Below are 8332 nucleotides of genomic sequence, written 5' to 3'. Positions count from 1 at the left end.
GCCCGGTCACCTGACCGCAGCCGCCCCAATCCACGACGCCTTTACTCACCCCACGCCACCAGGCTCTGTGAGCCGCGCCAATTGGTTAAAAGCTCCGCGTCGTTGAGCCAATCCCTTCCCGCCTATCGCAAAATGCCGCGCAACGGACCGCGCTGCTTCCCGGGACTTGTAGTGCATGCATTTGAAAGATCGACATAGCAAAACCATAAAGGAACAAGCTCTGCACCAGCAGGAGATCAGTGAACAGTAAAAGTAAGAAAAATTAATAAATTGTTGCGACTGACCGCGCAAAGGTTGCTGGAAGCTGTAGGCTAACACGAGATGAATATACTTCCGATTCGGCTCTTGCCCTCACGGGAAAAAGCCGTCAGACATTTCCACCAATGGCAGAGCAGCAGTTTGCACGTGGTTGGTATCCGCCTCCGGGCCGCTCTCGCAATGTCTTCCGGGAGTTGTAGTGCAGCCGTAAGGGAGTCACATGAAAAACAGGATCACCCTGGGAATTGTAGTCCGGAAGTAGATAGATCACGTGGAGAGTTGGTGCCGTCAGAGACACTTAGCACGTGTTAGTTACACTTGTGGGATTGCTCACAAGTGCCCGACAGAGAAGTTGTTATACAGACAGAACCTACAATGTGCATATAATTGCATAAATATTGGTGTCTCTCAAGGCTAATCTCCAGATCCAGATCCATAGCCCCAGTACCAGTGAAGAGTCTCAATTTAAAATGTCGACTATTTATTTCCCATGGCCCTTCCCATCTACCTATCAACTCCCCCACCTTTCCCCTCACCAACATTCACCTTTCACCCACCAGCTCTTGAGTCACCTACCCCTCATCTCTTTGTATCGGCCACCTCCACTCTACCTTTCAGTGCAGATGAGGGATCATGCCCTCCACAGATGCTGCCTGACCCCCTGAGTATCCCTGGTGTTTTTTGTAATTGTTTTCACCTCTCTCGGGTGGGAGACCAGTCAAAGTCATTGTGGAGTTTGTTGTCACACACAGAAGTACAGTTGCATTGAAGAACTTCTAGTTTAAGGTAGCGCTGGTGAAGCCCTGTGACGACTTTCTGGAAGCAAACAAAACTACTAACTGCTCCATTAACCACACTTTTTCAGGAAAACGATCTCTGCAATCAATACGCTGTAACCCCTTTTGGAACTGAGCTCTTGAACCACCTGTAAGCCTGGCATTTTTACAGTGTGAACTGAACTCTGGAAGGTACAGGATGGTTGCAAAGTGACTTATACGTGCCAAATCAAGGCGGCAGAGCCCAGGCCCAACTATGAAGAACAAGCCAATGTTCAGTGGAGCGGACTTGGAACCGATTCAAGGCGAGGTAGAGGTGGGGCTGACAACGAGGAACAAGCCAACACTCAACCCATTTAAGCGCTGCACCGCATCGAGGCTGCGGGTCACAGGTCCAAGAATGCATTGAAACAGCAGAGACCAGGTCTGAAAGCAAAGTACAATTTAACCGCTGGTGTTGCGGACAGAGGCAAGGGCTGCCCTGGTGTTCAGCTCACTGCCCTGTGAGGTTTACTCATCTCTGCTCTGAACTGAGGCTGTGGCCTGCAACTAACGGACCCCCACATTGGCTGTGACAGGCTTCGTGGCCGTGGACTCACTTTCATGAACTTCAGTTCCAAATGCTATTTGCATACTTTTATTGTGTGCACAATGTGTTTTGTTTCTGCATGTTGGGATTTTTTTCAATGGGTTCTATTGGTTTTTTTGTCTTGCAGCATATGTAAGGAAACAAGTCTCCAGGTTGTCGATTGTGTGTGTACTGTGATAATAAATGTACTTTGAACTTGCAGCAGCATTCACAAGAGGGGCATAAACATAAATTACACACAATTTGAACAAGCAAGAAAACAGTTTGAACAAAAAAAGATGTGTTTTAGAGCAAGGTGGTCATAGTGTTACTAAACTAGTGATCAAGGTGTTTTGGTTGGTTTAAGAACTGAATGGTTGAAGGGAAATATGTGGCTATTATTAAACTTGGTGGCTCCGGTTCCTCCTGCCCAATGTTAGCGACAAGAAGACGGCATGGCCAGATGGTGGGTATCTTTAATGACGGATGTAGCCTTCTTGATGAAGTGCCTTATGTAGATACCACCGATGCTGGGGAGGCATTGGGCAGAGTCCCCCGCCCTCTGCAACGTCGCACGTTCAATTTGCAAAAAAACAGCCCATGATACAACCAGCAGCATGGTTCGACAGTACACCTGTTCCAGTTTGAAGGGGTTCGCTCACCCTCCCTGTCAGTTTCAGAGACTGAGGTTGTGTCTGCCTCTGTAGACAGGAAGGCCATACCGAGATGTCCTGTCCCGGAACGGTGTATGCTGAGAGGAATTCTGGACAACTCCACACACACACCCCTCAACCTCGTGAGTGTACAACACTACCACCCGCTTCCGTTCATGCTCCCAAAGCCTGGGCTTGGAGCACTCACGTCAGGTTGCACACAGCGGCTGAATGCAGCACTGGCGTCCACCTGCACCCGTTGCCGTGCGGGCTGTGACCGTGTCAGTATCGTCCTCCGGCCATTGGGTGTCACTGCATCCGGAATTAAAGTGCAACAGTGCCATCTGGTGGGTGGGCGGAGTACTGCAGCCCCACCGTGAAATCAACTATAGTAAAAGGATAATTGATTAGAGGAGTTACTATATTTTAACATTCAGCGACTCAAACTCCCAGGAATAGAGCTGATTGAAGACTATGCAACACACTTATGAGCTACATGTATGTGTGTGTGGTTGTGTGTACCGTGAGAATGTGAATAGCTGTGTTTCTGAATAGGTGTGTGCATGTGTTTATACATGTTTCAAAGTTCAAAGTAAACTTCATTATCAAAGTATATATGTGTCACCATATACAGCCCTGATTCATTTTCCTGTTGGCATTCTCAGCAAATCTATAGCATAGTATCTATAACAGGATCAATGAAAGATCAGCCAGAGTGCAGAAGAAACAAATTGTGCAAATGCAAATATAAATAAATAGCAATAAATTACAAGAAAAGTCCTTGGTTTAGAGGAAAGTTGCATGCTGCGGACTGCAGTGAAGGTAATTCAAAACAAGTATATTTAAGAGGAATTGTGGAACAATTTTCTGCAGCCCACAGAAAGTCGCCGATGATTGTCAGCCTCATGTTTGAGTGTCTGGATGGACAGTGTGTGTGTGTGTGTGTGTGTGTGTGTGTTTGTGTGTGTGTGTGTGTGTGTGTTGTGTGTGTGTGTGTGTGTGTGTGTGTGTGTGTGTGTGTGTGTGTGTGTGTGTGTGTGTGTGTGTGTAATTAACTGTTTGCTCTGCATTCCCAGCATTTGCAGAATCTCTTGTGTTTATAACTGTTTGTGTTTGGGGCAGACTCAAGGCTCAGAGTTTTTAAACACGCACTCTTTGGGGAAGTGGGAATGGCCTCAGCCCCACAGAGGCATAGCATTTCCAGCACAACATGTCCACGATCCATTTGGCTACCCACCAGGAATCTCGGCAGCACTGGCAACATTCTGTGCGGTGAGAACCTGTCTCACTTAGAGGATGGTGTGACCCTGGTGCTCTGCACAGAACACGCTGGGATAGGCTACAAGACAGCGTTGGGCTCCAGTGGAGACCCCGGGCTGTGTCAGAGGTTCTCGGACTGGAACAGGGATCATGCAGACAGGCATCTGCAACCCAGAGGGCATGGCTGTCAAGCGAGCTCGTGGAGATTGGCAGGGAGAGTAGGCAGTAGAGAGCCTGTTGTGGTTAGAACTTATGGTGGAAGGGTGGGTGATGCTGGGCTAGATTGAGACAGGCTCCCTACACATGTGGACACCTCTCTATGGATGTGGAAAGGCCTATTGGACCCAAAACAGACTGGTTGATATCTGTGCCAATGACTGCTATTTTGGATTGATCCATCTCAACCTCTCTCTATATAAAAGAAATGTAATATATGGTATTAGTCAAAGCGAAGTTCATTGTCAGATGCACGAGTCCACGTGTGTGCTCTGGGCAATGAGAAATGTTACTTTCAGCAGCATTACAGACACATTGCATCAGATGCCAGCATTCAGAAAACACACTTTACATGAGAAAGAGCACAATTAGAGCCAGTAAAAATGAAGTCCGTTACGGTCAGAGTTGTACAGGTCGACTCAAGAACCAAACGGTTGAAGGGAAATAAAAACACAAAATGCTGGCAGAACTCAGCAGGCCAGACAGCATCTATGGGAGGAGGTAGTGACGACGTTTCAGGCTGAAACCTTTCATCAGGAGACACCTCGGTTGAAGGGAAGTATCTGTTCTTGGACCGGGTGGTCTGGGACTTCATGTTTCTGTACCTTCTGCACGATGTCAGCTGTGAGGAGACGATGTGGCCCAGATGGTGAGGATCTTGAATTAACGCTGCATCAGTGCCAGACGGTTCATGACGCGGGTAGTGACTTTTCCATGGGGGAGGCAGCTCATCAACACTTGTGATTTACAATGGGAAGCGTCCAGTCGGATTAACAGGAAACGTGCTTCTGGAAAGAGGTGCTGCTACACCACAAGGTTTCAGACAGAGGTCTGGTAACAAGGTGCAGACGGGGAGTGGGGAGGGGAGGAATCTGAAATTGCCCCTCTGGTGGAGGAAGGTGCAGGAAACGAACCGCTCGAGGAGGTCGGTTTACAGATTCATACCCCAGAGGAACAGCTTCTTCAGTCCAAGCCAGCGCATTTGGTCCTGGGTCAGCAGCTGCAGATCCCCTTACACCAGATATCGTGACGATACGTGGATTGTACTTGCATCGGAACAGGGGAGAGGGACACAGCCAGACAGAGAGGAGATCGGTGTGATCGACAGTGGAGACGGGGGTAGGGGGCAGCTTCTAGGACTTTATGAAATATTCCGGTGGTGCTTTTCGCAGGAACATGTCTCACCACCGCCTGCTTCCATTTACTGGTAATAAGAAATAAGATTGAGCGGTCAGAGACAGCGAAAGCATCAGGCAGGCTAGCAGCCTGTTGCGTTTTATAGCCGTGAAATTACAGACTGAGATTGATTCGGCAAAATATCAAACTGCCAGGGGGGCGGAAAGTCTTCACGCAGAAGAGGAGGATCTGCTGATGATTAATGGTTGTTTATTAATATTTCAGATGATTTTATCTTAACCATGTAAAGCACGGGGAGGATTCCTGTCGGTGCTGAGGCGGAGTCTTTGGGGTTTGAGGATATGTTCCTTAATGAACGTGTGTATTGGCCGGCTGGCGGCTTCTAGTCCCCAGGCTTTCAGCTTTGTCTGACAAAATCTAACACACATAAAACACTGGAGGAACTCGGCAGGCCAGGCAACATCCATGGAGGGAAATAACAGTCATCGTTTTAATAGACAACAGACAGTAGGTGCTCGAGTAGGCCATTCGGCCCTTCTAGCCAGCACCGCCATTCACTGTGATCATGGCTGATCATACACAATCAGTATCCTGTACCTGCCCTCTCCCCATATCCCTTGACCCCGCTATCTGTAAGAGCTCTATCTAACTCTCTCTTAAATGCATCCAGAGACTTGGCCTCCACTGCCTTCTGGGGCAGAGCATTCCACATATCCACCACTCTCTGGGTGAATAAGTTTTTCCGCATCTCTGTTCTAAATGGCCTACCCCTTATTCTTAAACTGTGGCCTCTAGTTCTGGGCTCACCCATCAGCGGAAACATGCTTCCTGCCTCCAGTGTGTCCAATCCCTTAATAATCTTGTGTGTTTCAATCAGATCCCCTCTCATCCTTCTAAATTCCAGTGTATACAAGCCCATTCACTCCAATCTTTCAACATATGACAGTCCTGCCATTCCGGGAATTAACCTTGTGAACCTACGCTGCACTCCCTCAATAGCAAGAATGTCCTTCCTCAAATTTGGGGACCAAAACTGCACACAATACTCCAGGGGGGGTCTCACCAGGGCCCTGTACAGCTGCAGAAGGACCTCTTTACTCCTATACTCAATTCCTCTTGTTATAAAGGTCAGCATGCCATTAGCTTTCTTCACTGCCTGCTGTACCTGCATGCTTGCTTTCATTGACTGATGTACAAGAACACCTAGATCTCGTTGTACTTCCTCTTTTCCTAACTTGACTCCATTTAGATAGTAATCTGCCTTCCTGTTCTTGCCACCAAAGTGGATAACCTCACCTCACATTTATCCACATTAAACGGCATCTGCCATACATTTGCCCACTCACCCAACCTGTCCAAGTCACCCTGCATTCTCATAACATCCTCCTGACATTTCACACTGCCACCCAGCTTTGTGTCATCAGCAAATTTGCTAATGTTACTTTTAATCCCTTCATCTAAATCATTCACGTATATCGTAAACAGCTGCGGTCCCAGCACCGAACCTTCCGGTAACCCACTGGTCACAGCCTGCCATTTCGAAAGGGACCCGTTAATCGCTACTCTTTGCTTCCTGTCAGCCAGCCAATTTTCAATCCACGTCAGGACTCTGCCCCTAATACCATGTGCCCTCATCTTGCCCACTAATCTCCTATGTGGGACTTTATCAAGAGCTTTCTGGAAGTCCAGGTACACTACATCACTTGTCCATTTTCATAGTTACATCCTCAAAAAACTCCAGAAGATTAGTCAAGCATGATTTTCCCTTCATAAATCCATGCTGACTCGGACTGATCCTTCTACCGCTATCCAAATGTGTCATAATTTCTTCTTTTTTAATTGACTCCAGCATCTTTCCCACCACTGACGTCAGGCTAACTGGTCTATAATTCCCTGTTTTCTCTTTCCCTCCTTTCTTGAAAAGTGGGACAACATTAGCCACCCTCCAGTCAGCAGGAACTGTTCCTGAATCTATAGAACATTGGAAAATGATTACCAATGCATCCACGATTTCTAGAGCCGCCTCTTTAAGTACTCTGGGATGCAGTCCATCAGGTCCCGGGGACTTATCAGACCCAACAGTCTATCCAACACCATTTCTTGCCTAATATAAATTTCCTTCAGTTCATCCTTTACCCTAGTTCCTTTGGCCACTATTACATCTGGGAGATTGTTTGTGTCTTCCCTAGTGAAGACAGATCCAAAGTATCTGTTCAACTCGTCTGCAATTTCCTTGTTCCCCATAATAAATTCACCCGTTTCTGTCTTCAATGGCCCAATTTTGGTCTTAACTATTTTTTTGCTATTCACATACCTAAAGAAGCTTTTACTATCCTCCTTTATATTCTTGGGTAGTTTACCTTTGTACCTCATTTTTTCTTGGTGTATTGCCTTTTTTGTTATCTTCTGTTGCTCTTTAAAAGCTTCCCAGTCCTCCAGTTTCCCGCTCATCTTTGCTATGTTATACTTCTCTTTTATTTTTATACTGCCCTTTACTTCCCTCGTCAGCCACGGCCACCCCTTACTCCCCTTAGGATCTTTCTTCCTCTCGTGCCCAGACCCTTCCTCGGGACGCTCAGAATCCTGAGGATGAAGTGAGGAATCTCAGCATGAGGAGTAACCGGACAGCATTCCCACAAGAGCAGAGAATGAGCAGGATTTCACTGGTTCTCCAAAGGGAGAGCGGTAAAACTGGATGAGCAGATCAGCAAAGGGTTAGGAGCAAGAGAGGAAGCAGGTTTTTACATGATGCCCATCACAGTGTCACTAGTGAAAAGTAGTGTCCATGGTGGTGAGAAGAGTGAGTGCCTGTACACATCATAGTGTCACTAGCATCCAGTGGTGTCCATGATAGTGACAACAGAGAGTGTCTCTACCCATCACAGAATCACTAGTGAACAGTGGTGTCAATGATGGTGACAACAGATGGTGTCTCTACCCATCACAATGTCACTAGCAAGCAGTAGTGTCTGGGATGGTGTCGACAGTGAGTGTCTGTACATATCACAGTGCTACTAGTGTCCGTGATGGCGACAACAGGCAGTCTCTCTACCTATCACAGTGTCTCCAGTGAGCAGTAGTGTCCATGATGGTCACATCAGTGAGTGTCTCTACCCATCACAGTATCACTAGTGAGCAGTAGTATCTGTAGTGGTGACAACAGTGAGTGTTTGTACACAGCACAGTGTCTGTGATGGTGACAACAGGGAATGTCACTACTCATCAATGTGTCACTAGTGAGCAGTAGTGTCCACAATGGTGACAATAGTGAATGTGTGTATCTATCAGTGTCACTAGTGGTCTGAAATGTCTTAGTGTTAGTAGTGAGCTCCAGTATCCATCGCAGTGTAAGTAGTGAGCTGTAAGGATAATAAGAACATGTAATGTTAACATACCTGCCAGTGATGAGGTACAGTTAAGTGCTGTGAACACAGGAGTAAGTCTTATTAATGATTGTGTTATTG

The sequence above is a fragment of the Hypanus sabinus genome, chromosome 21, assembly GCF_030144855.1.
Source record: "Hypanus sabinus isolate sHypSab1 chromosome 21, sHypSab1.hap1, whole genome shotgun sequence".
Lineage (NCBI taxonomy): Eukaryota > Metazoa > Chordata > Chondrichthyes > Myliobatiformes > Dasyatidae > Hypanus > Hypanus sabinus.
Note: the sequence above shows the minus strand (reverse complement) of the source record.